A 25773-nucleotide genomic window follows, 5' to 3' on the forward strand; every position below is an offset into this window, starting at 1 on the left:
TATTTTCAAGGACTTGGCTTTAGCAGTACTGTATTTTATATGTAAAATATCAATTTCCACTAGACAATTTCAGCTCCAATTAGAAGCAAATGCATGCAAACATTTGAGCCGCTGTTCTTATTATTTGCTGCTTTTATGGTTTATGTTGGTTAGTTTTGATTAGTTTTTATGTGTTATGGTTGTGTATTCTACCTCACCTGTAGATCCATTGTGAAATAAAGGGCAGGTTAGAAATAGCCTTGATAAATAAATACATTAAATGTGTGAGCGTTTGTTTGCTGTTGCATTGCTTTGAGCCCAGTCGTTGTTTGAGGAGATCATAACGCTGCATTCTTAAGTACGTTTACTGAGAAGTAAGTCCCACTGAGTTTAACTGGGCTTACTTCCCTGTAAGTTGGTATAGGATTGCATTCAAGGAGCTGCAGCACTTTTGCTTTCAGTCCCATCTGCCTCTTCTCTGGCAACCTGTTGTTGACATTAATAGTCCTTGGAGCAGGTGGAGGAGTCTGTTCACAAACAGCATACAACCTGTAATTGGTTATGTTATCCTGATACGACCTCTGTATGGACAAATACATTATATGTTTGTCACTAGAGGGAGCTGATCTTGCTATCCAAATGCAGGTGAAGCATGAAATATATTGTGAAGTACAAAGAGGGAAGGGTGTGACTTTCTAATTATTTCTGAATGATTAAATACCTTTATCGTGCTAAGAAATTCCACATACTCGTTGAAAACAGGGCAACTTTTCTTCCCCGGGGAGGAGATACATGGGAGGAGATACAGATACAGAAAAAATTGTAGTTTGTTTTGTTTCTCTTCACATCAACGGCTTCCCATAACTCTCTTTTTCAAGAATGGGACAAGTAGTAAAATAATATTTGGAGAAGATAGTATCTAGTCTGGAAGTTGTCCCTTTAAATCTCTGTGTTCCATTTGGTTGCCCAGGACAACTCTTGTAAACATCAGTGAACCTACATGTGGCCTTTGAAAAAAGCTGGGGCCTGAAGCTGATGGGAAAGTTTAGGTCATTTCAGAGCTGCGTGAATCAGACTGTGAGTACTCCCTTACTGTAGGAGGCAGCAGCTTTGCTTCGTGTGATGTAATTTGCTTTATGTTTACGAATTTTACTTTCAAAGTACTCAGCAGAGAGAGAAAAATACCTTTAGAGTACGCTGACTTTTTCTGCATAATATCTGCTAAACAGAGCGTTTAGAGAGCACTGGGAAGAAAGACATTCACCTCAAGAAATATTAGAAAACGTATTGCTGTAGGAAATTACAGCTCCCCAGTCCATTTGAAGTGTGTACACTTTTGAGAAGGATATACAGGGAGAAAAGAGGTTTAGGCGAGACTCTTCACATATTATTGTGGCTTCTGTAATGGCAGCCAAGACAATAAATAAATCATTCCTTTGCCAGGCATTTGTGAACTCACAATAGAATAGGCAGATCTGGTTAGCTGAAGAACAACAGATACTCACTAGGAAGAAGGGTTCAAATGTGACTTACTTGGGGAAAAACCTTTGGGTTCCTCCTCTTGGGTTTATTTTATTTTACAGAGTTAGAAAATGTGATTGCTTCCTTTATTAAAGAGAAAAAGGAAACAAAGAAAACGTTGTGTATCCAAGTGGGTGTGTATTCCTTGAGGTTTCATCCGCAAAGCAGAAACAAACGCCACCATATCGTTTTATAAGACTCTAGCTTGCCTCACTTTTTGCATATCACTTGCTCTGAGGATGCCATTCCGCATCACTGATAACCAGGCATGAATCTTAACTAGTTTTTAGAACAGTTCTAGCAAGTGCTTTATAAATATTAAACAGCAGTCGATGTAGAAGTATCATTCAATAATAAACATGACCAAATGTCATCTAAACTGTTTGGAGGTTTTGTTACAATCAGTTGGTATATAAATGTTGTTAAATGGATGAATAAATAAATAGAATACATTTATTTATGTAAAGATTTTTTTATCTCACCCTGCAGCCAAAATGGGCTGTCCTGGCAGTGTGCAGATAGTCCCTGCTGTCAGGCATACAATCTAAGGAGGCAGGACACAAACTCAGGAGTATAGGGGACCACCAAAATCCCCCCATCAGAAGATCTCAGTGTTCAAGGTGCTGCAATAAGGAATTAGAGTCTGTAAAGTACTTTGGGCCCACGTTGTTTAGGCTTTTTGTGAGTTAACACAAATTCTTCAGAATGCAAGACAAGTTGGAACCCTGCAGTGAACTGTTCTGCCATATTGCGTTAAAATTTGCAGCATGAACAGAGTCCTAAAATAAATGAGAATCCTCTGCTCTCTGTTTCCATAATCTATTCTGTTATTTTGCTGCTATTTATTATTTATATCCTGCTCTTTTTACAAGCATTCAGAATAACTTACAAGAATAAATAGAAACATTATTATGTAAATTCCTGAACATAACCAATAACTTTTAAACCAAGCACTAACAAATTCTTGTAATAAGACTATCTTAGCCAAATTTCAATTTTACATCAATATTTAGAGTGATGTATAAAAAAAATCCTCCCAGTAGCACCTTAGAGACCAACTAAGTATATTATTGGTATGAGCTTTGATGTGCATGCACACTTCTTCAGATATCTGGAGAAGTGTGCATGCACATGAAAGCTCATACCAATAACAAACTTAGTTGGTCTCTAAGGTGCTACTGGGAGGAATTTTTTAAGTTTGTTTCGACTATGGCAGACCAACACGGCTACCTACCTGTAATTAGAGTGATGCATGTCTGTTTTGCAATTCGCACATCATTCACAAATGTCCCATTTAAACTGCCTAAAACCTTCACCAAGTGTTGCATCAGTAGAGCAGTCATATTTATATTATGGCATACTTGGTGCTTGTTTGGTGACTTAAGGTAAAGGTAAAGGGAACCCCTGACCATTAGGTTCAGTCGTGGCCGACTCTGGAGTTGCGCTGCTCATCTCGCTCTATAGGCTGAGGGAGCCGGCGTTTGTCCGCAGACAGCTTCCGGGTCATGTGGCCAGCATGACTAAGCTGCTTCTGGCAAACCAGAGCAGCGCACGGAAATGCTGTTTACCTTCCCGCCGGAGCGGTACCTATTTATCTACTTGCACTTTGACGTTCTTTCGAACTGCTAGGTTGGTAGGAGCAGGGACCGAGCAACGGGAGCTCACCCCATCGCGGGGATTCGAACCGCCAACCTTCTGATCAGCAAGTCCTAGGCTCTGTGGTTTAACCCACAGCGCCACCCGCGTCCCCTTCTAGGTGACTTACAACATATCTAATTTAAAGAAGAAAAACTACATAAAAGTCAAAACAATGCAGTATACAAAACAACTCTCCCTAACTTGAGGGCTGCTGTGTCCACATGCCTTGCATGCTTCTCATAAGCATCTGACTAGCAACTGTGAAAAACGGGTTATGGGCTAGTTTAAGTACTCCTTCAACAGTTGCCTGCTCAGCATTTTCCTTCTGATTCAGATGGGTTTGGTGTTAAACTTTCTCGTATATGGTTTTACACTTGCACCATCCACTGTTCAAGATATAGATTAAATAGAAGAGCAGAATAAATATTATTCATGCTGGTGACACCTGCTTGCTTAAACTATCCATTCTGTATCATTTTAAGCATAGCAGGATGACTGGCAAAGTTATATGATACCTATTTGTGTGATCAGAAGGTTCTAATAGGAGGCCGGCCATAGCACTCAGGTTGCGCTTAGCATACTTTGATCATTGATGGGATCAGGAATAGGGTTGATTTGGAACCATGGTGGGATGCATTGTGATGCCACAGGGAGCGTGGTGATAACCATAGGATGAAATACAAGGGATGTCCACTGCCTAGTGCTAAGACGAGTGCTTTACTCTTGTTCCTTGCATGTAAAGGAGGTGGAAACTGGTGGAGAAAACTCAGTCATCATATATTGCTAGGCATCCATGCAGCGGAAAGGGAAGAAATAATAGTTTGTCTGTACAAGTTGAGTCATGCGTACATTGCTTGTGTCACCTACACAAGGTACTGTTGTGAGTTTGTGGGTGCCAGACACCTATGATCCCTGGACCCAGTAAGTGTTTGAGTTGAATCAAGGCTTTGGGTGTTAAACTGGGCGCTGGACCTCTTTAATCCCTGGATCCAGCAAGCATTAAAATCTAAATAAACCAGGCTAGCTTCCTGTGTTGCGGTAACTGCCTGGGGTGACGGGTCATTAAGAAAAGAAAGGAAAGGTGGTGGGACATTAAAAGAACAAATGAAAGGGGGCTTTGTGCCGGATAGTAAATGAGTGGGGCCCCTACTCCAGCTCTTAGATAGTTAGACGGACAAAACCCAGAATTTAGAGTTGAAAAGTGTGTGTATGATGTGATCTAGAAAAGAACAGCAGGCTGTAAAGGCAGAGAGAGAGAGAGAGAGAGAGAGAGAGAGAGCGCGCGCGCCAGCCATGGCTGATTTCTGCTTGAATCTAAAGCTGCGGCTATAGGAGAAACACAGCCTTTTTGGGATGTTGATGCTGTGAACCCCTCCATTGTCGGCTCAGGTTTTATATATGTGTGTAAATAAACAATATATCATAAAGACACCACAGTCTCCGCTGTGCCTCATTTTCAAAAGGAAACATGGAATCCCCTGGAATCTCGCATTATTCGGAGATTGATGGTTGAGAAACACTGGTCTAGGGCTTTGTGAATTAATACAAGTACCTTGAACCTGGTGTGGTAGCAAATCAACAACCAGCGCAGGGCACTACTTACAGATTAAAAAAACCCAAAACATTAAGTGGTTTAAATAAATAAATAGGGATGTGCCATTTTAGTCTGGGTGGTGTAAGCCATGATTTCTCAAATGCAAATTAGAATCTTCTATCTGTCAGGCCTTGGAAAAGAGACGAGCAAGGGATAACATTTTGCCCTCCTTATAATGGCCGGTTAACAATGCAATTCTGTATGTGCCCACTCAGAATCCAGCCTCACTGAGTTCAATGCGATGTTCCTAAGTATGTAGAGCAGGGGTAGCCAGCTTCGTGGAAGCTTATTGAACTACAACTCCCATCAGCCCCCAGCCAGCACAGCTAATGGGCAAGGTCAATGGGAATTGTAATCCAAAACATCTGGAAGGAGCTAGGAAGGCTATAGGAAAGCCGGGGCAAGTATGGTGCTTGTTTGGGTGCAACTCTCCAGTGAGGAGGGAGAGAAGGGAATTGGAGAAGTAATATTAGCAAGAGAACAGCAAGGAAAAGCAGCCTATTTGTGCGTGTGACGCTGCATGATTATAATTGGGAACAGGGCGGTGTTGCGATCCTTATTACATGCTCTTAAAAAGGTAAAGGGAACCCTAACCATTAGGTCCAGTCGTGGCCGACTCTGGGGTTGCGGCGCTCATCTCGCTTTATTGGCCGAGGGAGCCGGCGTACAGTTTCCGGGTCATGTGGCCAGCATGACTAAGCCGCTTCTGGCAAACCAGAGCAGCACACAAAAATGCCATTTACCTTCCCGCCAGAGCGGTACCTATTTATCTACTTGCACTTTGACGTGCTTTCAAACTGCTAAGTTGGCAGGAGCAGGGACCGAGTAACGGGAGCTCACCCCCGTCACGGGAATTCAAACCGCTGACCTTCTGATCAGCAAGTCCTAGGCTTTGTGGTTTAACCCACAGTGCCATGCTCTTACTTGGGTGCAAATCCTTTAGAAACTAGCAGGCTTTACTTCCAAATCAGGGTTTCCCAGGCTTGGGTCTCCAGCTCTTTTTGGACAACAGTTACCCTCATCCCTGACCACTGGTCCTGCTAGCTAGGTTATGATGGGAGTTGTAGTCGAAAAACAGCTGGAGACTCAAGCTTGGGAAACCCTGTTCCAAGTAAAGCTATCTAGCACAGGCATAGGCAAACTCCGGCCCTCCAGATGTTTGGGACCACAATTCCCATCATCCCTAGCTAACAGGACCACTGGTCAGGGATAATGGGAATTGTCGTCCCAAACATCTGGAGGACCAGAGTTTGCCTTTGTCATCTGCTCACTGGAGCCCTGATGATGCGGTGCATGAAGCCCAGGCAAGAGCAACCTTTCCCGTATGCACCTCGTTGCTGTTGCTTGCAGGGATACCGAGTCAGCCCTGCTGCTGCTGCAGCCGAAGAAGATGGGCAGCCGATGCACCGACTGGAGAGACCAGAATCGCTGCTTCTCTGGTTGCTACATCCCAACTGTTTGCAATTCGGAGGCAGCCGAGGCGGGCCTTTACATTTCCACGGCAGGAGAGGGGTAGGTGGGTGAGATCTTCTCTTCTGCCGCCTTGGTACCACATATACATATATACTGTATGTACAGTTGTTGTTGTTTAGTCGTGTCCGACTCTTTGTGACCCCATGGATCAGAGCACGCCAGGCACTCCTGTCTTCCACTGCCTCCCGCAGTTTGGTCAAACTCATGCTGTGGTAGCTTCGAGAACACTGTCCAACCATCTCATCCTCTGTCGTCCCCTTCTCCTTGTGCCTTCCATCTTTCCCAGCATCAGGGTCTTTTCCAGGGAGTCTTCTCTTCTCATGAGGTGGCCAAAGTATTGGAGCCTCAGCTTCAGGATCTGTCCTTCCAGTGAGCACTCAGGGCTGATTTCCTTCAGAATGGATAGGTTTGATCTTCTTGCAGTCCATGGGACTCTCAAGAGTCTCCTCCAGCACCATAATTCAAGTGCATCAATTCTTCGGCGATCAGCCTTCTTTATGGTCCAGCTCTCACTTCCATACATCACTACTGGGGAAACCATAGCTTTAACTATACGGACCTTTGTTGGGAAGGTGATGCCTCTGCTTTTTAAGTTGCTGTCTAGGTATCTGATTTCTCCAGCAATCCGCCTCCCGCCCCTTTTTAGTGCACAGTAGCCCTGCAGTTTCCTGGTCGGGCAGCGGGTGTCGCATGGCTCTCTCCCTCCCTCTGCTCTATCTCCCCCGCGGTTGAGGAATGGTTCGCTCCGGCCTCCCCGCTCTGCAGCAACATCCTTCCTCGCGAGCGTGTCCAGCCCTGGCAGGCTCCGGAGCAGATGCTGCCGCCGCTGCCGGGGGAGCGAGCTGGGACGCGAGGCGCACCCGCCAGTCTCCTTGGCCGTTGGCACCGGGCAGCCCCGAGCGAGGAGCAGCCTGCCGGATCTCGGCGGTGCCCGGGACGACAACGGCCCGGGGGGGCGGGAGGTTGAAGAGACCCGCCACCCATTGCAGGTAAATGACAGCGAGCCGTTGCATCATTTAGGGATCATAGCTTTCCCAGTCCCTCGCCGCCAGCCAGCCAGCCAACCAGCCAACCTGGGCATATTCTAAGCACAATAGCTATATAGCTCCAACGCCCCTTCTCTCCCTATCTGTGCCCTGCAAAAAGGAAAGAAAGAAGAGCTGGGGGGGTGGGGGGCTGCATGGGTGAAACTGATGCTGCAACAAATAGGGGCGGGTGTCAGGGAAGGGGAGAGACCAGGCTGAAACTGCTGATGATTCAGCATCCTTTTCTGCAAAGAGGAGCTGAAGAAGGGAGCCCCATGGAAAAGGACCCCGGGAGAGCCCTTCTCCCCAGTTGCAGGAAAAGCCCCATTGGAAGGTGATGCCTCTAAGCCATCTGAAGATCTGCAGTGGTCGCTCACCTTGCTTTGTCATGTGCGCCCAGAGCTCAGCTGCGCTTTGCTCTTTCTGATTATTGCCATTATTATTATTTTCTTGTTCTCCTTCCCCTGCTGTTGGGGGAGAGAGGGGTGCTGCTCTGATTTGCACTGGCTTAGCTGTGCCCAAGGGCTTTGTGGCACCGTTGCTGACAAAGAAAGAAAGACAAAGAAAGAAAGGCATAATAATTCTGGAGAGGTTTTCTTTTCCCGTGTCAGGGAAATGGGAGGTTACAGGGAGGAGAGCCTAAATCAAAAATGTGTTGGGCCTAAATGATGAAATGCATTTGGATAAATGTCGTCTGAATCTTTCTGAACGTGTTAAGTCAGATCAAGACATTTCTTATTTTTTATTTTAAACCACAATGACTGGAAGTTTTCAGCTTTGGTACAATGTGCTTGCATGTACGATGGTGTCTTCATTTTGATAAGACGGAGGCACCTGTGTGATAGAAACTAGAAATGAACTGCTTGGCTTATGCCTGCAGAAATGGAGTAGGATAGAAAGAGGGGGCAATTTATTGGCTGTGCACTCCTCACTCCCCTTGGTCTTCCAGCTAGATAGAAAATGAATGTTTATGGCTTTTTGCTTTCTTTTCTGAAGTATAAGCATGCAAAAAATTTCCCTAGGATAATGTGGCTGTGCTAACTCAGGTTGTTGACAATAATAAATGAGAAGCACCATATGGAAAAAGCTGCCCTTCATTCAGAAGAAAATATTTGTGATATGGGTGATAATAGCACTGACTGTGGTTGTAGGGATTACAATTAGGTATGCAAATGTTAAGTGTAATATTAGGTTAGGAGAAATATTAAGCTGTTGTGCAGGAAAGAAAAAATGGTTAAAGTGACCTCCATCGTGCGGAAGCCAAATAATCCTTTAGAGGACAAATGGGTTTGTTACGACTTCCATGTTCTGAGCAAGGATGCTGTCACCCTGATTACACAGCAGAATGTGATGGGATTATTTTAGGAGGTGGAAACTTTAGGGCAATGATGTGCTATTTTAAAAGAGCTGAGAAATACAGTTATTTTGAGAAGATTCTATGGGGCTTTCAGATAAGGGAGAAAAGTGCTAATGGGCTCAATTTCAAGGGGAAGAAATGCCTTTTCTTTCTTTCAGAGAAATTGTGGTTGCTGTAGTGCCAGGGCCCAATCTTGTAGGCAAAAAAGGAGATTACATTGCAGTCCTAAGTCAGTCCTATTGAATTCAGTGGGGAGTGCAGCCCCTAACCCCCCCCCCCCCCCGCTGCAGCCCTACATATACTTACTACCTAGGAGAAAGCACCACTGGGACATAGTTCTGGTTGGACATGTATCCGTTTGCACGGCCAGTCTTGGAAAATGCAGAATTCAAGTGCAGAATGTGCCTGAGAAAGTGAATGTAAATAATGGGAGAGGGGCAGAGGGCACCCTGTTATCAATTTGTACAACTATGACGCAATCCATGATTATTCTCAATTTCTCCATCCTATGCTAATATGCAAAAGTACTTTTTGGTTGTCTTCATCCTTAAAACAGCCATGTAAGGCAGATCACTTTTAGGTCTGTTGAACAGTTAAAGATCTAAAGGAGAGAGATGGCATCTTCATAAAACCCCTGGTGTTGTAGACTGGGTAGAATTTAAAGCACTCTCTCATTGGGCTGCAGGGCTACCCATCAGCTTTTGTCTAGAACCATTTCCAGTGGCAGAACCCTTCACTTTAAACAGAACTTTGGCAGAACACTTGCCTGAGTAAATTTCTTTTACCATGATTAAAAATAAAATAAAAGCAGGGGAGGGTGTTGGTTATTGGGAGAGCCAGCCAGAGTGGCAACTTTTAAAAGCAGTGACCTTAGTGGGCAGGGAAGCATTGTTTACCTGACTTCCCAGCATTGTACAGCAGTGAGCAGAGGATCGGCTCCGCTGCTGCACCTGCACCCCACCAAATTCCCCACTGCTTGCCCCTCCTCTCTTGGAAACAGACCATGATGCTCCCTCTGGCTGCCCTGCTGGCCACTACTGAAATTTAAACTCTGGAAAGTACAACAAGGGGAAAGGAGAGGCAGGGATTCCTTCCTAGGGCAATTGCTTGAGTAGTTGCATTTAATCCCCAGGCTGCAGCTCAGTAGAAATCATACAAAAATCTGCCTTTGCAGTTTTTTCTTAGCAGAGCTCCTTGAATTGCTTTGCAGAACCCCAGGGTTTTCTGTAGAATACAGTTTGAGAAGCTTATGCTTGGTCCCACATCATATGTGATTATAGCAGTTAGTGTCTCCGGATGCAAGATCTTCTAGATACTGATTTCTGTAGTTTTGTTACATCGCTCTGGCCAGGTCCTGATGTTTCTGTTGCACAAGCCGCCTTCTTTTCCTACCATGCTATTTCTTGTGCTGAAGAGTAGCGATCTCTTATTTTTGATGCTTCAGGCGTAAGGCTGTCTACCTGCCAAAGAACAGTGCCTTTGTGCAAGAGAAAAGTGTCCTGTCTCCCCTGGTCTCAGTAGCCTATTGCAGCTGCCCCTAAGCTAATGTGTCCTCCATATGTTGTTGGATTCCAACTCCAGCCTGAGTCAAGGATGTTAGGAGTTGTAGTCCATCAACATCTGACTGGGGAACACTGGCTTGTTGTAACTAAGCCAAAGTCTGCATCATCAAAACAATTGCATAGCCTCCCCTGTTTACTCCTGTCTCTCTTTCCGTTTTTTGATTGTAAGCAGTGTTAGAAACTCAGATATATAAGCTAGGGGCCAAATGGCTCCTTAAACAAAGGTTACAGTCGCCAAAATGGAATGTCTAGTCGCCATTTTGGGGCAAGACGTCTCTAAAGTCTTTTTTTCAATGATGGACTGACTGTGATTGATCCTCAATTAAACATCTGGCAAGTTCAGATGACAACCTCTGGCTAGGTTAAGAGCTTTGTGAACTTAAAGAAGAAAAGTCACTTTATCCAGGGACAGTCCTACCTCTTTTTCTTAATGGTGACACAGACCAGTCATAAAGTAAGAATATTCTTCACAACTGTGAGCAGGGCAGTAGGGTGGGGGAAGTGAAGATGAGCGGCAGCAATTAGCTATAACGTTGTTTATTGCTCTTGCTCAGGCCACACAGAAAAGGCACTTTGGTTCCTGAAATTCATTCTGATGGTGCAGATGAAATATAAAAGGTAGAATTCTACAGGATGTGGTATATGTGTGCGAAAAGAGTCAGGAGCCAATGACCCCCAGGTATGCACCTCCAGATGATGGAGATGTCAAGCGCCACGGTTGCAAGTGGCTGATAGCCAAGTGCAAAATGCGCCTGGCTAATTTCAAACACTGATTGTATGCCTCTTCTGGGCAAAGACCTAAGAAACCTGTTGTTTGGGTGGCATCATGTGTATTGATGACTTTATAGCTGTCAGGGAACTGCCATCAGCTCAGAGGCGAGAGGTGGAAGGGCAGCTGGGTTACAGGGAGCCTCCAAAGATCGTGAGAAGCAGCACTTCCTCCGCGGAGGAGGGAAGCCCCGCCTCTAGTGGGGAAGGGATGCAGGGCTCAGAGGATGCAAGAGAGAGCCAAGATACCGTGCATGAGCAAAGCGGGGAGGGTAGGCAGGTCCCCCTTTACCCACGCCCTCTCTGCGCAGTAGGTTTACGCGCAGAGAGGGGAGGCATCAGATGGGGGTCAAGAGACTACTCTGCTGGGGAAGGTTTAAAGACCGCCCACTCTCAGATTCTGCTAGTGACTGAGCAAGACGTGGAATTGAGACGTTCTGCACTGTAAATGTTTTTGCACCAATAATAAAGCCTTTTGAAAAGACCAGTGGGGATCTTGCCTGTTCGCTCTTGAGCAACCACGCCAGTAGGCATAACAATAGTGATAATAAACGATATCAACAATAGTAAGTGTCAGAGACTGCCTCTAGGTCCCGGCTCACAAAGGACCAACGCTAGCCGGTAGAACAGAATAAAGTCTTTATTGAAGTATAGTTTCCATTTCCACATCTTAGCGTGCATCTCTACGTCTGTTCCCTAGATCGGCGAAGTCCCATCTGAATCTCCGCCTCCTGTACACCAGTTCAAGACCCTAGCCTTGCTCCACCTTTTGCGTCTCTCCTTTCGCCTCTGGGTCCTACCACCCCCCGGGGTTCCTTCCTTCCTGGATGCCTCGGATGCGGACCCTTCGGATTCCTCCCCCTCCCTTCGGCGGGCTTTAGGACCTGGCTCCCTTTCCGGGCTGCTCATTGCGCCTCCCTCTGGTACATTTGAACTTGGCGCGCGCGCGCTGTCTCCGACCCTCCTCTCTACCGTTTCCTCGCTCTCTGACGCAGGCGTGGCTGCTGCCGGAGAGCTGCCTGTCGCTGGTGCCTGGAACTCCTCCCCCCTGCTGCTCTCTGGTGGAGTAGCTGGTCCGGATTTCCAGCTGCTGCTCTCTGAATCCCCTCTGGTCCCTTCTTCCTGGGGTGCCCCTCTTGGTAACCCCCCAGCTCTGCCCACGGGAGCCCCTTTCTGTGAATCCTCCGATTCGCTGGACAGACTTAGAGATCTCGGACGGCTATCATCGCTAACCTCTCCTTCCGATTCCTCGCCATCCGTTCCCTCTGCTCCTGAACCCCTGACATCCATCCCCCCCTCGAAGCCCCCCCTTCCCCCCTCCCCTCCTTCCGGTGTGGGTTCTGGGTGCTCCGTCGTGGCAGGGGTGAGTGCCGGATACAGTTCTTCCCTCGTGTCGTACATCACATCGAGCAGGTCTGGCTCGTCCTCCGTGCGCTCGTCGACGTCGATCTCCTCTGCTTCCATCTCCCTGCCTTCGTGTTCAAATCCCACGTCCTCCCCCAACACGTCCATGTCCATCTCTCCCCCGTTCCCCTCTGAGGGTGATGCCTGCCAGGGACCCCCCAGCCACTTCCTGCGCCACTGCTCCTCTGGTTGATTATCCCACCAATAGGAGCGGTCTGAGGCAGAACCCGAGGGTGAACCTTCCGGAGAGCGTATGTGTGGTGCCGTCTCCTCGTCCGAGTCGAACCCCTGGAACGTGCTGCCTGAAAGTGTGGGTGTGAAGAGCCAGTCATCGAAATACTCGGCTGGCATGGGCCTGTGTGGGAAAATGGCATGGAACTCTTCCTTGAGAAGAGGCTCGTCCAAGGCATAGCCCGGCACCCAACTGTTGGCGCTGGCCGGGGTATCCTCTCTGGCAAGAAGGTATTCTACTCCCTCTTCCCCCCATCTCGAGTCTAAAATCTCTGTGGCTTCGTTGATGCGCTCCCCTCTTGGCGACCCCCTTTCCCTGGGTCCTTCTCTGGGCGGATCTGGTGCTGTGCCTGGCTCGTGAAATCTATGCGGTGCTTTGTAGGGCGTGAGTACCGATCTATGGAAGACCGGATGCATTCTGGAACCCTCCGGAAGCGCTAACCGGAAGGCCACTGGATTGACCTGTGCCTGGACTTGGTAAGGCCCTAGCTGCTTATGGCCTAGCTTCTTCTTGGCCAACGATCTGGTCGGCACTGCTTGCGCTGCTAACCAAACCCAGTCTCCCACCTGTATGTCTTCCCCTACTCTCCTGTGTCTGTCCGCCTGCAGTTTGTATGCGTGCTTTGCCAGTTCCAACTGCCTCCTAAGCTGTTCGTGGACTTCCTGCAACTCTGACGCTAATTCTTCCGCTGCCTGCGGCTCCCCCTCCCCCACTCTCTCTAAACCTGGGAAGGTTCTGGGATGCCTCCCGTTGTTGGCGAAGAACGGCGTCACCCCCGTCGACACGTGCTTCGTATTGTTGTAAGCGAACTCTGCGAGGGGCAGGTAGTCCACCCACGTGTTAGGCTGCTGATTGGCGTAGCATCTCAGGTACTGCTGCATGATGGCGTTGACCCTCTCCGCTTGTCCGTTGGTCTGCGGGTGTCTCGCCGACGCTAGATTGATCTTGACGTTCAGGATGCCCATCAACTTTTGCCAGAAGTTCGAGATGAACTGCCGCCCCCGGTCGGATAGAATAGATCGTGGCAGACCGTGGACCTTAAACACGTGGTCTATGAACAGTTTGGCGGTCTGTTCTGCCGTGGCCACCTTCGCACACGGAATGAAGTGTGCCATCTTGGTAAACATGTCCACCACCACAAGCACTGCCGTCTTTCCCCTCGAACTGGGCAGATCCGTGACAAAGTCCAGGGCCACCCGTTCCCACGGCTCAGACGGCGTCTGCAACGGTTCCAGCAATCCCGCCGGCGGTTTGTGCACTGACTTGGCTCTTTGGCAGGTGTCGCATCTCGAGACGTAATCCGCTACTTCCCCCCGCATCTTGGGCCACCAAAAGTCTCTGGTCACTAGTTCTACAGTCTTTTCTCTGCCAAAGTGCCCGGCAGTGGGGGCGTCGTGTAGCTGCTGCAGCACCCTTGCGCGGAGGTCATTCCCCGGCACGTAGAGTGCTCCCTTGCGGATGAGCAAACCGTCTCTGATCTGGAACTCGTCGTCCTTCACCGTGCCCTTGTGCACCTCCTCCATCTTGGCTAGCGCGAAGGGGTCCTCCTGCAACGCTCGACGTACGGCGTCCAGATCCACGGTCGCCGAGGCGCAAGCCCACGCTTCCGGTGCGAAAATGTGCTTGGCTGCCGACGGTGCCTCCTCCTCGAGGTATTGCGGCTTTCTGGACAAGGCATCCGCCATGATGTTGTTGTCACCCGGGATGTACTCTATCTTGAAGTCGAAGTCCGCGAAGAACTCTGCCCATCTAATGTGCCTCTGATTCAGGAACCTCGCCGTGCGCCAGTACTCTAGATTCTTGTGGTCCGTGCGGACCTGCACTGTGTGTCTGGCTCCGATAAGGAAGTGCCGCCACGCTTTGAACGCTGCATGGATGGCTAGCAACTCCCTGTCCCAGATGGTGTAATTCTGCTCCGACTTGCTGAGCTTCCTTGAGTAGAAGGCGCACGGTCTCCAGTCCCCCTGCTGGTCTTGTTGCAACAGTACAGCTCCCACGGCTCTGTCTGAGGCGTCCGTCTCCACCCTCATCGGTCTGCTGGGATTCACATGCAGCAGCTGCTCCTCAGAAGCGAAGAGACGCTTGAGTTTCTGAAAGGACTGCTCCGCTTCCTCCGTCCAGATAAACTTCTTCTTCTTGGAGCTGAGCGTGTCGGTGATGGCCGCCGTTTGCATAGCGAACCCCTTGATGAACTTGCGATAAAAGTTGGCAAAGCCGACAAACCGCTGGACTTCCTTCCGATTGCGCGGGCTTTTCCAGTCCAATACTGAGCGAACCTTGGCGCTGTCCATGGCGAGCCCCTTGTCCGACAGTTTATAGCCCAGGAAATCCACCTCCGTCACGTCGAACTGGCACTTCTCCAGCTTGGCGTACAGCCTGTGCTCCTTTAGTCTCCGCAGAACTTCCCTGACATCCCTCTCGTGCGCTTCTCGCGACTCAGAAAATATCAGGATGTCGTCCAGGAAGCATACGCATTTCTTGTAAAGGAGTCCCGCCAACACGTGATGCATAAAGGCTTGAAAACAGTGAGAGCCATTCTGTAATCCGAAGGGCATAACTCTGTATTCGTAGGTGCCCAGTGGTGTGAACATGGCCGTCTTCCACTCGTCGCCCTCCCGCACACGAATCAGGTTGTACGCGCCTCGCAGATCCAACTTGGTGAAAACGCGTCCTTTCCTTACCGTCGCGAGCAGGTCGTCTATTTTGGGCATGGGGAAGGACGAGGGCTTGGTTTTCGAGTTCAAAATTCGAAAGTCAACTACAAGCCTCTTCTGGGGCGTGTCTCGCTTCTTCACAAAGAATACTGGGCTGCCCCCTACAGCTTTCGACTCCCGAATGAACCCTCGCTTCAAATTGTGGTCTATGAACTCCCTAAGTTCCTGCAGTTCGTCCTCAGACATGGAATACAGTTTCCCTGTTGGCAGCGTTGCCCCCGGCAGGAGATCAATCTTGCAGTCATAGGGTCTGTGGGGGGGCAGTTTGTCCGCCTCCTTCTCGCAGAAGACCTCCAAAAACTCCTTGTACTTGTTGGGCACCGCTTGCACCATGCCTAGGTGTAGCTGCGGTGCATCCTCTCGCTCCTCTCCTTCCTGGCAGGTCTGGATGCAGTGCGCTGCGCAGTAGGAAGAGCAGAAGGTCAATTGCCGCTGGTACCACGCTAATGCCGGGCTGTGCCTATCCAGCCAACTCATGCCCAACACTATGGGCGTGTCCGACAATTGGGTGACGTTGAAGCTGATGACTTCTCGGTGATTCCCAATTTGCATCACCATAGGTGGTGTCTGCTGCACCACCTGCCCCCCTAGCAGTTCCCTGCCATCCACTGTGACCACGTTCAGGGGCAGTGTGGCTGGCAGTAGCGCTATGTTGTGTTGTTGAAGGAATTCCAGTGCGATAAAGTCCGCATTACTGCCAGAGTCAATCGTAATCGGCACTTCTAAAGTGAGACCACTGGGCAGCTGGAGCGCTGCGGTGAGCTGCACCACTGGTTTGGGCGGGAGGGGATCCGTGGGCTTCAAAATCTCTGGGGACTTCTTCACTGACTCGCCTGGCTGGCCCCCAGTGCTTCCGTTTCCCTGCCGTGGTTCACTTTGCTGAGTTGCTCCCATTACTGTCATTGAAGCTGCAGTGTGCTTGTGGAGCCTCTGGGGACACTCTTTCGCCATGTGCTTCGAACTGTCACAGATGTAACACTTCCTGTTCCCTCTAGGCTGCTTTGTTTTGACTGCTCCCGGTGTTAAGGCTCTGGTGGCTGATTGAGCTCTAGCACCGCCGATCTCCATTGGCTCCTCCCCCCCTGCTTGCGGAGGCGTTGATTGCGCACGCGCGACATCCCTGGGCAAGAGGGAGGGCACTCTGGCTGGTGTGCGTCCCCAACGCCCTTCTCCTCTGTCCCAAGGGCGGTCCTCCAGCCTCACCCCCACTGCAAGCGATCTGTCCACCACTTCCTGGGTGCTTTTGGGTCTCTCCCCCCGCGCAATCTCATCCTTGATTTGGGGGTTCAATCCTTCCCAATAAAGATCTCTAACGGGGGGGGAATCCTTGTCCCACCCCAAGGCATTGACCAATGCAAAAAAGCGGGAGTGATACTGCCTCACGCTGGCTTTCCCTTGTCTCAGCTCAAATATGTCCTTACGGGCAATGTCAATGTCTATTTTCGATAGAAAGCAAGAATCCATCGCTTTAATGAATGCAGCTGAACTCTGGAGCGCTGGGTCCATATCTCTCCACAGATTGCGCAGACATGCTTTCGCGTCTCCATGCAAATGAGACAAGATAAACCCCACTTTTTCTTGCTCATCTCTAAACTCTTTCTCCAGCAGTTTCAGCGCAAACTGCACGTCTGCTCGGAAATTGGGGTACTGCTGCAAATTCCCATCAAAGTGAGATACAATGCTGCCTCCAGTCCTTCCCAACCCGATTCCCTCGGATCTGGAACCCGTTTGTGCCTGCTTAGTAAGCACTTCCAACCTGGCTTGGAAATCTCGGCATGCAGCAGCCGCTTCATCCTCTCTTTTCCTGGAGGCGATTATCTCTGCGCTGAGCTGCGTTACCGCTTCTCGCAGGGAAGCAATTTGCTCTTCAGTAGACATGTCGCTTGACTTTTGTGAGCTCCAAAGGCACCAGTCCTCTTTCCTCCCTGCTTCGCTCCCCACACGCCGCTTGAGTCAAAGAGAACTGATGAAAACTTCACATGAGATGGGACTTACTGTCAGAGACTGCCTCTAGGTCCCGGCTCACAAAGGACCAACGCTAGCCGGTAGAACAGAATAAAGTCTTTATTGAAGTATAGTTTCCATTTCCACATCTTAGCGTGCATCTCTACGTCTGTTCCCTAGATCGGCGAAGTCCCATCTGAATCTCCGCCTCCTGTACACCAGTTCAAGACCCTAGCCTTGCTCCACCTTTTGCGTCTCTCCTTTCGCCTCTGGGTCCTACCACCCCCCGGGGTTCCTTCCTTCCTGGATGCCTCGGATGCGGACCCTTCGGATTCCTCCCCCTCCCTTCGGCGGGCTTTAGGACCTGGCTCCCTTTCCGGGCTGCTCATTGCGCCTCCCTCTGGTACATTTGAACTTGGCGCGCGCGCGCTGTCTCCGACCCTCCTCTCTACCGTTTCCTCGCTCTCTGACGCAGGCGTGGCTGCTGCCGGAGAGCTGCCTGTCGCTGGTGCCTGGAACTCCTCCCCCCTGCTGCTCTCTGGTGGAGTAGCTGGTCCGGATTTCCAGCTGCTGCTCTCTGAATCCCCTCTGGTCCCTTCTTCCTGGGGTGCCCCTCTTGGTAACCCCCCAGCTCTGCCCACGGGAGCCCCTTTCTGTGAATCCTCCGATTCGCTGGACAGACTTAGAGATCTCGGACGGCTATCATCGCTAACCTCTCCTTCCGATTCCTCGCCATCCGTTCCCTCTGCTCCTGAACCCCTGACAGTAAGCTTCCTCAGTTGTGAAACGGTTCAAGCCACTTGGGGAAGAGGAAGGAAAGGCACTTGTACCAAATTGATAGAAGAAGAAGAAGAAGAAGAAGAAGAAGAAGAAGAAGAAGAAGAAGCCTCCAAGGTGAACTAGACATCTGTAGTTTCAGGAGATCCAGTGTTTTCTGAGTGAACCCTCTTCATCAGGGGCTTCTGCGCTCTTGGTTGCACAGTAATTTCGAAACAGAAGGTTTCCACTACTGTTGCTTTCAAGCTACTTGGCCTGAGCTCCCCTTACCTTGCATCAGCCTTCCCCAACCGGGTGCCCTCCAGATGTTGGACTACAGCTCTCCTTACACCTGACCATTGGCCATGCTAGCTGGGGCTAATGGGAGTTGAAGTCCAGCAGCATCTGGAGGGCACCAGCCAGTTTGAGAGGAAGGCTGCATGGTGGCAGCAGTACAGATGGCATCTGGTGGAGAAAGAGCTCCATAACCACAGCAGTGTAGGATGCAAACTTATACAGTGGTACCTCGGGTTAAAAACTTATTTTGTTCCGGAGGTCCGTTCTTAACCTGAAACTGTTCTTAACCTGAAGCACCACTTTAGCTAATGGGGCCTCCCACTGCTGCCACACCACCAGACCACAATTTCTGTTCTCATCCTGAAGCAAAGTTCTTAACCCGAGGTACTATTTCTGGGTTAGTGGAGTCTGTAACATGAAGTGTCTGTAACCTGAATCGTATGTAACCTGAGGTACCACTGTACAGGGTCAGTAGTTTCCTGGATAGGAGTGCTAGACTGAAAAAAGGGAGCATGCTTTCCTGTTTTGTCAATTGCCAATTGATTTCTGAATGAATGTCCAAATATATTTATTTTATCTGCAGAAAAGCCTGCTGCTGTCTACATCCATGTATACTTGGCAGTCTCTGGCCATGCTTAAAATGATCTCGACAAATTCAGCAAAAACAAAACAAACAAACAAAGCCAAGCACCACTGCGCTGGTATACAATGCATACTTCTTAAAGTTTTGAAATATATGATATTTCATATGGTCAATGTTTGATTTCTGCATATCCAGGTCATGGTGACCGCCTCTACTTTAACGCTTAAGCGTTGCCATCAGTGCTGGGAACTGAGAATGTTGGCAAGAAAATGAATTGGCATCGACACTTGATCCATTTGTTTCTTTGACACCCATAGTTTTAACTTTGTCAAGAGGCATCTCTTTGTTTTCCACTGTACATCCCTGACATCGTTCTGAAGTTCAGCAGCATGAGCAAAACAGCAACGATATTTCTGCAGTTTGCCCAAGGCTATGGAAAGTGGTGTCAGGATAGTCTGCATATGTCCTGCCATTTCTCTTTAATCTACTTTTAGCTGTGCAGTTTCTGCCTTTTGTTGTGTCTTTCAATGCGGATTGTCATCAGAATGGGCTGGTGGTACATTAACATGTTGCCCCCCCCCCCAAAAAAGCCACCTCCTGAATTCAGCAGTACATAATGGGAAAGAAGAGTTCCTTTTGCTTTCTGCAGATATGTTGATGTACGCTCATGATGTACGTTGGCTGCTTGAGCAGCATATTTTTATCACCAGAGTATTGATTTCCATGCAGCGTTTGTACTTGGGTGTGAATACTTGCAGAATGCGACTTTGAGGTATCAAATGTAACTCATACCTGCCTTCTTGTAACACAGGTGCATGAGATAAAGGTTGACTGCATCCTTTTTAAGGCGGAACAGGCGTAGTAATGCACACATACATTTACACTTTCCGCACCGTTTGAGCATGCACAACGGAGCGCAGAAATGCTTTGTATGAACTGACCGTAGGATTCTGGCTAAAAATTAAATCTGGTGGGCCAGTGTAAACCTTATTAGTGCTGAATTTTCTTCACTTCCAGATCCCCCAGCAGCTCTGTTTGCTGCTTGCAGCATTGTCTGGAACAATGGGCATATGAAATGCTGTTCAATTTATAATTCTCCTTTAGTGTTCCTTCTGTTGCTGTGTCTGCATTTCCCAGTGCATTTCTCGTTTCTCTGCTGTTGGCTATAGTTTGTTTTAACCATGCTTTGTTTTGTTTTCCAGTTGCGCCAGTTTCAAAGGCCTTTGCAGGCTGGTGAGGATCTTGGTGTTGGGTGGTCAAACAAATCATGGGATGAAGAAAGGCTTTAGGCTCAGACATAATAGCTAATGTATAGATATGGAACAACAAACATTGTGGCTTGTTGGCAGAAAACAAACCATGGTTATTTTGCTGGACTGCATACACACATTCAAACAAACCCTTAGTGGGCTAAACAAGCCATGGCTTATCATTTTGTGTGAACCAGGCCATAGGCATTCAGTCGTGTCAAACAAGGGAGAACTGTACAGGCAACCATTGAGTTATGCATCTCCATCGCCATCTGCAAGAAGCTTTTCTAGGGGAAAGATTTTGGTGGGCTGAGTGCAGCTTATGTGCCCACCCTACCCAATAACCACTGGCTTAGTGATGAACTAAGCACAATTTTTTAGTTTTGAACGCATGGAGAACGAATCTGTCTTCATTTCAGACTTTCGATCTGCAGTCATTATGATTAGACTGTTTTGAGGACGGAGATTTTCGCAATTTGCTAAAATACCCAGAGCTGTGAAAAATAATACAGTTGACAACTTTAATACGATGTTTTCAGCCGGCTTCACAACTTAGTTGCGTATGTATCAGAAGGGAAAATGATTTAAAATAAAAAACCAAAAAAAACCCAACAATGTATTTTGAATCATTGTGACCCTTTCTGGGACATTATGGTGAAGGGAAGACAATAAACCTAATAAATTTAAAACAACGCCCCACCCCAAATGAAAAATAACCCTTTCTATAAGCATTGGCCTGAGACATCCTTCAGTGCTTCAGCAGCTTACAGCCCAACCTATATGCATGCTTGTTTGAAAACAAATCCGACTGAGTTCAGCGAGAGTTCAGTGGTGCGTAGGATTGCAGCCTTAGGCTTCGTTGACATGTTATGTTTTAATGGGTACACACTATAGATCTGCTTTGCATATGCTCTAAAACTAGTGTTTGAAGTGGAAGCATACATTTATTTCACCTGCAAATATATCCTGCCAAGAGCTGTGATTGTCAGTCTTTTTTCCTCACAGACGCTCTAAATGTAATTTTCAAGCTTATTTCTCCATGCAGGGAAGTCTCACCCCCCCCTCCCTGGATTGGCTCTCATTTCCTGCCTCTTACATTGCTGCCAGCGCTGAGCTTGCTTGGGAGGTGGTACTAAGACAAGGGCAGGATTGTGACCCAGTGGAAACTGCCTCCCCGCGAGAGAGTTCTTAATTGTTTTGTTTTTTTGGGCTGTGTTCTGAGACAATATGGAATACACACTTTGGAAAATGAACCAGTCTTCCGGAAGGAAGACATATGTAACACAAATTTAGCCATGTGTCAACAAAGTTATTTTTACATTTGCTGTGTGTGTGGAGGATACTAGCTATATTCTTCTATGGTCACATTAGTCTGTGTTTACTTCTAAATTTGTCCTTGGACTGACATTTGCTTCTATTTTTAGCTGCTAAGAAGCATAGCTACATGCTTTATTGTGAAGGTTTTCATTTTGTTTTCGAAAGCACCTATGGCCTAGTTTGCTGGTACATGCGCTTATTTTGTTCACAGGGATGGAATAGGTTTCCCTTTCTCCATGGCCTGCAGCTTTTAAATGAGTATGAACCATCAGAGTACAGAGGGGACTTAAAATATGCAAATGAAGCTTATAAAATAGTCTTCAATGGTTATTAGTGACTCAGAGGCCCAACTTTTAACCCTACCTGGAAATACGAGATCCACTTCTAATTTTCCACCTGATGTGTGGCTGATACCAGAAGTATCCACGCAAGGATATTGCCTACCTTGGATACATTTTGTGAATGTCCCCAAAGGCAGGGGGAAGATGGCAAGTTCATAGCTGTCAACTTACAGATTTGAAAATAAGGGACCAGCAGCCTTGAAAATAAGGGACCAGCAGCCAAAATAAGGGACCTGCAGCCTCACCTGTTCCAGGCACTCCAGTCTTCCTGTCCTCCTGCAGTCTGGTCAAACTCATGCTGGTAGCTTCGAGAACACTTTGTAACCAGAGGTTCAACTGAATAGAATCTGAATCACATGCACCACAAGGCCTATGCAGCCTCAACTTAAGATGGCTCCCCGGCCTGGCTTTGCACTGCAAAGTTTGCAGCAGCACGTGCAACAAAATGGCGTCCAGCATTCAAAAAACCCCTCAGCTTGCATTAACTAGCCATACACAAGGCATGCAAGCTCCACCCCCCCAGTCGTTCTTAGACTTCTTATTGGGTGAGCAACACAGCCAAGCAACACAGTTGGAGCCTCCCTCCTCCCTGGCATGCAGGGAGGGAGGAAGAGGAGCTGCTTCCTTTGAAATTTAAGGGACATCATTTAAGGGATAGTTAAGGGACATCCATCAACAAAGGACAGCAGCGGGACGTGGCGCTGGAATAAGAGACTGTCCCTTCAAATAAGGGACACTTGACAGCTATGCAAGTTTTGGTATTAATAGTGGCTTCTCCCACACATAGGAAAACTTGTCAGTTTTCAGACGCCCACAAGATACATTAGGAACCTGTCAACACTCGTCTGAGTTTCCAACAGTAGCATCATTTCTGTGTGTTCAGAAATCACTTTCTCTCTCTTCCATCTTTTCCCCTCTTTCTCTTTCCACATTTCTGGAGCAATGTTGAAACATGAAGATAGAGAGAGAGGAGGAAGAGGAGGAGGAGGGAGGTAGCAGGGCTGCAGGTGTTTGCAGCACACAATTAGAGCATACCCTCCAAGTTTCCCTATTTTCCAGGGACGGTCCTGGATTTACATAAGTCGGAATGTCTCGCTCTTCCTTAAAGGTAAAGGGACCCCTGACCGTTAGGTCCAGCCATGACCGACTCTGGGGTTGCGGCGCTCATCTCGCTTTATTGGCCGAGGGAGCCGGCGTACAGCTTCCGGGTCAGGTGGCCAGCATGACTAAGCCGCTTCTGGCGAACCAGAGCAGCGCACGGAAACGCCATTTACCTTCCCGCTGGAGCGGTACCTATTTATCTACTTGCACTTTGATGTGCTTTCGAACTGCTAGGTTGGCAGGAGCAGGGACCGAGCAACGGGAGCTCACCCCGTCATGGGGATTCGAACTGCCAACCTTCTGATCGGCAAGTCCTAGGCTCTGTGGTTTAACCCACAGCGCCACCCAGGTCCCAACTCGCTCTTCCTTAGGATGTCCCTATTTTCATCAGAGAAATGTTGGAGGGTATGTTAGAGAAGTGTGGTCTAGTAGCTCATACAATGCCACATGGTGCCCCCCCTCTTCATCTACCCTGAGGAAGAGTTGTGTGCAACACAAAAGCTGATGTGCTTCATCGTGAGCCTTCTAATAAAAAGATTTCCTTTTACTGACCCTGCGAACACGGTGCACTACTTCCTTCCAAAGTTGAAAGCAGAATAGGACAAAAGCGCAAAACTGGTAGAGGGGTGTGTGTGTGTGTTAAAGTGACCTAGTTTGAAAGAGGGGGAGGGAGGCGGAGGGAGGGAGAGAAAGAGAGAAGTTATTGCTGATGCTCTTTCTCCTTGATGTATCTGCAGTGCTCTCTTAAGTGGTTGTACCAGTGAGAAGAAGAAATTCTGTTCTTAGAAAAATCGATCTGCTAGACTCTGAAGTAAATGCTGGGGCAGCAGTACAGCCAACACCAGTGAGCACATTTTGAAGAAAAAGCACATAAGATGTGCTCACCTTCAGATCATCCTTTGCCAGTAGAGAGCAAGGCTGTTTGAATAACTCTGTTTTTGACAGCTAAATCCTTCTCAGATATCTGCTTTATGAATACAGGGATTTTTAAACATGTGACCAAGATTCCTAGGCAGCAGTGATGCGTGACTTCTTCATCTTCATCTTCTTCTTCTTCTAATTCTACAAAATGCATTTCACTCGGATTTTGACTATGCCTACATGGTGTGCGATTTAAAGATGATAATTTCCGAGGATCCCGCGTTGGGCTGCCATTATGGCTTTCATTCTGTACAGCGGCCAGCGCTAATCATCATAACTAAGGCTTGATGGAGGGGAGAAGAGGACGTTTCATCTAAAATGTCAATCCAGCCCCTTTGGTTCATGAAAAAGGATCCTTTGGGCACCCATTTACTTGTCTTAATGGCATTGCATCTGTTTTACACTGCGGCAAGGCTACCTTGTGCAGAGTTCAGGCTAAATTCTAACAGGGAGCAGAGCTCTGATGTTGCTTCAGCGGCAGTCAAACTTGGACTGAGCAGTTGTGTCCCAACTGCAAGCTGTGCCTTCCCCGAAAGGTGCCTTTCCAGTTAAAGGGGACCAGTCCACACCGACAGTCTTGGTGCTGGGGAGAATCTGGTCTTCCTAGGGCTTCTGGGCTGGAATTGTCTGAGTTGGAGCATGGTTGAACCCTCATCCTAAATGATTCAATAGTTCCTTTTGACCATGCAGAGTGTTTCACGAATACTGTGTCAGTAATCCTTGTGACAACCATGTGTTGTTGTTGCCACATTGCCATGCAGATGCCTGTGGCTGATTAGGAGAGGCTTGCCTGAAGGGACCTACCTTCTGTGTAAACATGGTCCAGCTGCGAGTTGAGGCAGGCATTTATGCATTTCCCAGACTGTAATGCTGCGCCAGCCGTAGCAAAGCATTTGCAAGTTTTGATTTGGAGAATTGTAGAGTTGGAAGGGACCACAAGGGTCATCTAGTCCAACCCTCCACAGTGCAGGAATATTTTGCCCAACGTGGGGCTCGAACTCACGAGCCTGAGATTAAGCGTCTCGTTCCGTACCGACTGAGCCACTCTCACCTTCAGAGAATACATTAGGTAAAGGTAAAGGTACCCCTGCCCGTACGGGCCAGTCTTGACAGACTCTGGGGTTGTGCGCTCATCTCACTCTATAGGCCGGGAGCCAGCGCTGTCCGCAGACACTTCCGGGTCACGTGGCCAGCGTGACGAAGCTGCTCTTGGCGAGCCAGAGCCGCACACGGAAACGCCGTTTACCTTCCCGCTAGTAAGCGGTCCCTATTTATCTACTTGCACCCGGGGGTGCTTTCGAACTGCTAGGTTGGCAGGCGCTGGGACTGAACGACGGGAGCGCACCCCGCCGCGAGGATTCGAACCGCCGACCATGCGATCGGCAAGTCCTAGGCGCTGAGGTTTAACCCACAGCGCCACCCGCGTCCCACAGAATACATTAGCAATATGGTAAATGCATATTTCTCCTGCCAACCTAGCAGTTCGAAAGCACGTCAAAGTGCAAGTAGATAAATAGTTACCCCTCCGGCGGGAAGGTAAACGGCGTTTCTGTGCGCTGCTCTGGTTCGCCAGAAGTGACTTAGTTATGCTGGCCACATGACCTGGAAGCTGTACGCCGGCTCCCTTGGCCTATAGAGCGAGATGAGCGCCGCAACCCCAGAGGCGGTCACGACTGGACCTAACGGTCAGGGGTCCCTTTACCTTTTTAAATGCATATTTAGAAATATATTGTGTTTCTGTGGTGACATTTTGGTTCTAAATTGGATGGAAAGGAAGAGGAAGAAGGAACCCCAAGCCTGGGGTGGGGTTTGGGTGAGAGAGGCACAAAAGTCCCTGAAAGGTTTAGAGAGTGTACATGTGCCATTTTCTGGGTGGTTCCCCCCTCCATCTTGCTTTTTTTATTTCCTGCAAGTGATAAACAGCAGAGCTCTTTCTGACAGAGCAAGTAAGGCTACAATACAATTGCTAAATGCTAAGCACCCCTCTAAACTTTGG

General features: G+C 48.3%; 1 protein-coding gene across 4 annotated transcripts in view; it reads left to right on the forward strand.

Annotated features, from left to right (window-relative positions):
* The first annotated feature begins 940 nt into the window (after window positions 1-940).
* Window positions 941-25773, forward strand: part of TTLL7 (tubulin tyrosine ligase like 7) — an 80016-nt gene continuing 55183 nt past the window's right edge. For 2 of the 4 annotated variants that reach the window (XM_083620812.1, XM_083620813.1), the window contains exon 1: window positions 941-1056. The gene's annotated coding sequence lies outside the window, so the exon portion shown is untranslated. Of the gene's footprint in view, window positions 1057-6966; window positions 7195-25773 lie in introns of those variants that run through there. The other 2 variants (XM_083620811.1, XM_083620814.1) reach the window with 2 other exon arrangements.

The sequence above is a fragment of the Podarcis filfolensis genome, assembly GCF_964270895.1.
Source record: "Podarcis filfolensis genome assembly, chromosome: 6".
NCBI lineage: Eukaryota > Metazoa > Chordata > Lepidosauria > Squamata > Lacertidae > Podarcis > Podarcis filfolensis.